This window comes from Phascolarctos cinereus, unplaced genomic scaffold, assembly GCF_003287225.1.
Source record: "Phascolarctos cinereus isolate Bilbo 61053 unplaced genomic scaffold, phaCin_HiC Scaffold_4;HRSCAF=312, whole genome shotgun sequence".
In the NCBI taxonomy this organism is placed as follows: domain Eukaryota; kingdom Metazoa; phylum Chordata; class Mammalia; order Diprotodontia; family Phascolarctidae; genus Phascolarctos; species Phascolarctos cinereus.
In genome coordinates this window covers 430,307,753-430,314,055 of record NW_027555847.1, presented here as the reverse complement: position 1 = coordinate 430,314,055, position 6,303 = coordinate 430,307,753, and the positions used below count along the sequence as shown (strand labels likewise).

Sequence of the window (6,303 nt, the reverse complement as noted above, 5' to 3'; positions counted from 1 at the left end):
ATTCTCACTTAAAAAAAATGTAGTCCACTTCATGATCTTTTCATTCAACTGAAAATGTTTTTTCCAAAGTTACCAGTGATCTTTTAATGGCCAATTTAATGTCTCTTTTTCTCAATCCTCATCCTTCTTGACCTTTCTATGGATTTTACACTATTAAATAACCTTCTTCTCCTTAATATTTCCTTCTCAGAATGTTTTTTTTATGACATTAATCTCTCTTGGTTTTCCTCCTACCTGTCTACCTGCTCTACTAAGTCCAGTTTGCTGAATCTTTAAAAAGTACATATTTGATAACTATGGATATACATCAGGGTTCTGTCCTGGAAGGAAAAAACAAATAAAAGCAAGGAATGAAACAATATTTTATTAAATGCCTACTATGTGCCAGGAACTATACTAAGTATTTTAAAAATATTATTTCATTTGATCCTCACAACAACCCTGTGAGGTAGGTCTTATTATATCACCATTTTACAACTAAAGAAACTTAGGCAAACAGAAGATCTTGCCCAGGTTCATTAGTTAGATTTAAACTTAGGATTTTCTGACTCTATTTAGGACATGTAGGGCCTCTTCAGTTTTCCTTCTATATCACTGTACTTGTGAACCTCACAGATGTATTCAATTATCATCTGTTTGTAGATGATTCTCAGATTTTTATCTAGCACTAATTCCTTTTGACTGTGAGTCTCTCATTTCCAGCTGCATATTTAAGACACCTCATAGTAGATATTATATATGTGTGTGTGTATGAAATTCAATATGTTCTTAACTGAATACATATTTCCCTCAACCCCACCCTCACTCTGTTAAACATCCTTATTAGTGTTGATGGCACCATCATCCTTTAAGTCACCCATGATTCCAAAGTCAGTGTCATCTTCAACTCCTCATTCTTTCTTATGCCCTGATATCTCATGTGCTGCCCAATTCTTTCCTTTCTACATTCGTAATACTATATATACATGTATGTGTATGTATATATATACACACACATACATATATACATACACACCTGTATGTGGGTGTTTAAATGTGTATATTTGTATATACATATATAATATGTGTACATACATACTCATATGTATACGTATATTTATGTGTGTTTAGGTGTATCCCTTTCTCTTCTCTCTTACTGCTGCCACTCTGGTGCCAAGTCATCACTGATATAGACTAGTTTGGTCTTACTCTCTCCATTCATAAATCCTTTGTGCAGCTATCAAAAGCCATATCTCCATACACCATCCCCATCCAATACACTCCAGTAGACCACTGCTTCCTTGAAGATCAAATAATAAAATTCTCTGTCACTTTTCAAGCTCTTCATAGCCTTTTCTCCTCTTATATTTCTAGTCTTCTTGCACTTTCTTCCCTTCCACAAATCCTGCAATACAAAGATATTGTGCTCTTTTCTGTTCCTCTCATAAAATACTCCATCTCCCAGTTCCATGAATTTTCACTGACTGACCCTTACCTGGAATTCTCTCTTTACTAGGTTTTGCCTCCTGTCTTCTCTAGCTTCTTTTAAATCTGAGCTAAAAATGGGGCAGCTAGGTGGCACAGTGGATACAGTACCAGCCTTGGAGTCAGGATGACCTGAGTTGAAAATCTGGCCTCAGACATATAACACTTACTAGCTGTGTGACCCTGGGCAAGCCATTGCCTAGCTCCCCCCAAAAAAATCTGAGCTAAAATCTCTTTCACAAAAAGCCTTTCTCAGGCTCTGTTAATGCTAGTGCTTTCCCTCTGAGATTGTTTTCTTTTTTTTCTTCTGATGTTATTTTCAATTTATTCTGTATATGTCTTATTGATACATAATTATATATAGATATATATAGATATAGATATAGATATAGATATAGATATAGATATAGATATAGATATAGATATAGATATAGATATAGATATAGATATAGATATAGATATAGATATAGATATAGATATAGATATAGATATAGATATAGATATATAGTCTCCCCATTAGTTTGTGAATTCCTGGAGGGCAGAGAGTGTTTTTGCCTTTGGTTGTACACTCAGCATTTAACAGAATGCTGAGCACTTAGTAGATGTTTAATAATTGCTTGTTGACTGGGAAATCAGTACTTGGTCTGTTATAAGTTTTTGAAAGTTGCCTAGGGGTGCTGAGTGGCTAGGTAACTTGACTAAAGTCATAAGCAAAAACACAGGAAAAGCAGAATGTGGTCCTATCCCTCAAAAAAAGAAAAGTAGGTAACTTCTCTTTAACAAAAAAAGAAAAAGAAAAAAAAGAAGAAAATAACTACTAACCACAGCAACATCTCTTTTTCCTTCACAGTGGTCAGCTATGAACCCCGACTGCCCAGAAACTATATCGAAAGGACCCACATTTGGCATTCATCTTGGACCATTTATTCTTATGTGGGAGTCTTCCAACATGGGAAAGCGGAGATTATTGCTAATGACCTAGGAAACAGGACCACCTCCAGCTACTTTGCCTTCACCAACACAAGATGTTTAATTGATTATGCTGCAAAGAATCAAGTTGCAATGAACCCCACCAACAGAGTTTTTGATGCCAAATGTTTGATTGGTTGCAGATTTGATGAAGCAGTTACACAGTCAGACATGAAGCATTTGCCTTTTATGGTGGTGAATAACACTGGCATGCCTAAGGTCCAAGTGGAGTACAAAAGGCAGACCAAAAGTTTCAATCCAAAAGAAGTATCTTCTATGGTCTTGACCAAGATGAAAGAAATTGCTGAAGCTTACCTTGGGAAGACTGTCACAAATTCTGTGGTCACAGTACCAGCCTATTTTCTATCATTCTCAACATCAGGCCACCAAAGATGCTAGAACCATTATTGATCTCAATGTGCTCCAAATCATCAGTGAGCCAACTGCTGCTGCTATTGCTTATGGCTTGGACAAAAAGGTGGGTGCAGAGAGAAATGTGTTGATTTTTGGCATAAGAGGTGGTACTTTCTATGTCTCCATTCTTATCACTGAAGATGGCATCTTTGAGGTCAAGTCCACAACTGAGGACAACCACTTGGGAGGGGAAGACTTTGACAACAAAATGATCAACCATTTCATTGCCGAGTTCAAGTGAAAGAACAAGAATAACATCAGTGACAACAAGATGGCTGTTCACCATTTGCACACCACTTGTAAATGTGCAAAGTGTACCCTCTCATCTAGTATTCAGGCCAGTATTGAGATTGATTCCCTCTATGAAGGTATCTACTTCTATACATCAATCACCTGAGCCTGTTCCAAAGAGCTGAATGCTGATTTCTTGCATGGCGCACTGAACCCTGTGGAAAAGGCCTTAAGCTATGTCAAACTAGATAAATCACAGATTCATGCCATTGTCCTAGTGTGGGGTTCCACTCCCATCCACAAAATCCAGAAGCTTCTGCAAGACTTCTTCAATGGCAAGGAGCTCAAGGAGAGTATCAATCCTGATGAGGCTGTTGCTTATGGTGCAGCTGTCCAGGCTGCCATTTTGTCTGGAGATAAATCTGAGAATGTGCAGGACTTGCTGCTGCTGGATGTCATTGCTCTTTCTCTTGGAATTGAAACTGCTGGTGGAGTTATGACCATTCTGATGAAATGCAATATCACCATCCCCACCAAGCAGACACAGAGCTTTACCACCTACTCAGACAACCTGCCTGGTGTACTTATTTAGGTTTATGAAGGAGAGAAAACAATGGCAAAGGATAACTACCTGCTGGGCAAGTTTGAGCTCACAGGAATCCCCCAGCACCCAGGGGTGTTCCTCAGATTGAAGTAACATTTGACATTGGTACAAATGACATCCACAATGTTTCTGCTGTGGATAAGAGGACAGGTAAAGAGAACAAGATCACTATTACCCATGATAAAGGTTATCTGAGCAAAGAAGATATTGGGCGTATGGTCCAGGAGGATTACAAATACAAAACTGAGGATTAGAAGCAGAGAGACAAGATGTCTTCTAAGAATTCTCTCGAATTTTATGCTTTCAATATGAAGGCTACCATAAAGGATGAAAAACTGCAAAGCAAAATTATTGATGAAGACAAAAAGAAGATCCTTGACAAATGTAATGAAATAATCAACCAACTGGAAAAGAACAAGACTACTGAGAAGGAAGAATTTGAGCATCAGCAGAAAGAATTGGAGAAGGTCTCCAACCCCATCATTACTAAGCTGTAACAGAGTGCATGGGGCATGCCTCCCATGCCTGGTTGGGTTCCCAGGTGGTGGAACAACCCCATCTGGAGATGTTTCTTCTGGACCCACCATTGAAGAGGTCGACTAAACACCCAAATTACAAACAACTTTCTAAAATTAAAGGACTCACATTTGTAACCCAGGCAGTAGCAGTTTAAAAGAAACGTTTAAGGTACTGTGTGAATCTGGGCTTTTTGAATACTTTAATATGTGCAAAGGGAGAGAACTGAACAACATTGTACTTTATCAGTACTATAAACAAGTGGAAATGCAGTTCTTGTCCTGGAGAATAAAATCCATATAAAATTGGCACCATAAAAAAGAATAATCATCTAAATCCAATAATTCAATAGACATTTATTAACCACCTATTATGTGTCTGACCCTCTGCCAATTGCTGGGAAATCAAAAGAGGCAAAATACAGTCCTCATCCTCAAGGAGCTTATAATCTAATGTGTGTATGAGGGGGAGGGGCAACATGAAAACGAATATAAACCAAGCTATATACAAAATAAATACGAAATCATTAACAGAGGGAAGGCATTGAAATTAGGAAGGGTTGTATCTCATATGCAAATTGGATAAGCATGCCATCTATGTATGCATGCAAGTCATTTATAAAAATGTTGAACATCATATACATATGGTCAATGACACTTCTTTGTGATTCCACTAATTTTCTACCAAATTGAACCATTAATAACTCCCTTTAAAATCTGGCCAAAGAAAGTTTTAAATTAATTTAACACTACTATTGTAGTGCAGCTAGGTGGTGGAGTGGGTAGAATGCAGGGCCTGGAGTCAGGAAGACTCATCTTCCTGAGTTCAAATGTGAGCTCAGACATTTACTAGCTGTGTAACACTAGGCAAGTCCCTTAACCCTGTTTGGAGAAGGAAATGGCAAACCACTCCAATATCTTAGCCAAACAACAACAACAAAACAACAAATTGTGTCACAAATGAAATAACTCACCAACAACAATTTTATTTTTCACAGACAACTTCCCAATTTGTCCACAAGATGAGCAGGGAGTCTTTTTCAAATTCTTTGATGAAATCCAGGTTTACCATGTTTTTTTTTCTTTTTTTTTTTAGGCAATTGGGGTTAAGTGACTTGCCCAGGGTCACACAGCTAGTAAGTGTCAAATGTTTGGTCTGAGGCTGGATTTGAATTCAGGTGCTCCTGACTTCAGGGCCAATGCTCTATCCACTGTGCCACCTAGCTGCCCCCAGGTTTACCATGTTTATGGCATTCCCTTGTTCTGTGTAGTAACCCTGTCCAAATTGTAAATGAAGTTAACTGACAATTTTGTTCTTGAAGAAGTCAGGCTAATCCTTAGTGGTTATCATGATCCCTTTATTGATACATGATCAAATTTATTTTCTATATTTAGTTAAGCAAGCTCCAATAATTTGCAGATTCCATTCTTTTTCCATTTTTGAAAATCAGGGCAATATTTGTCTCTCGCTAGTCCTGTGATAGTCCTCCCTAGACCTATTCTCTATTACTTTTCAAAGACCAATGACACAGAAATATATACACTCATCCTCGGAGATTGATAATTTGGGCCCAGTGATCTGAACTCACCAAAGGCAGCTAGATGATTTTTTAGTATCTCAATACTTTTCTTGAGTTTTTATCCTTAATGACTTTCTGCTGCCATCCTCAATCAAAAATTGCATATTAATAGTGTTATTATAATATATATTATAATGTAATAAAAACATCGCATACATATTTTGTATACAGCTTCTTTACAGATAAAATGGAAGCAAAATGAGTTGAGCAGCCCCTCCCAGCCACGATTTCCAAAGCGTGTTGTTTCATTCTGCCATCTTCTTAATCTTCCGCTGTCCAAAAAACAAAACAAAATTTAAAAAAAAAACAAAATGTACAAATAACAACAATAAAACACCTGGACTCTGACCCTAGGATGAGGGGATGTGATAAATGAATTTTTATTTTATCTTTCCTAGTGCCAGACCTCCATATAATTTCATGACCAAATCATACCTCCCTTCTGCTGTTCCCCCTTTCCAGTTCCTTTGCATGTGTTTTTTTTCTCCCTGTTAGAATGTAAACTCCTTAAGGGTATGATCTTTCT

At 37.5% G+C, this 6,303-nt stretch overlaps 1 pseudogene; it reads left to right on the top strand.

Annotated features, from left to right (window-relative positions):
* The first annotated feature begins 2,511 nt into the window (after positions 1-2,511).
* Positions 2,512-4,285, top strand: LOC110217990 (heat shock cognate 71 kDa protein pseudogene; annotated as a pseudogene).
* The last annotated feature ends 2,018 nt before the right edge of the window (positions 4,286-6,303 follow it).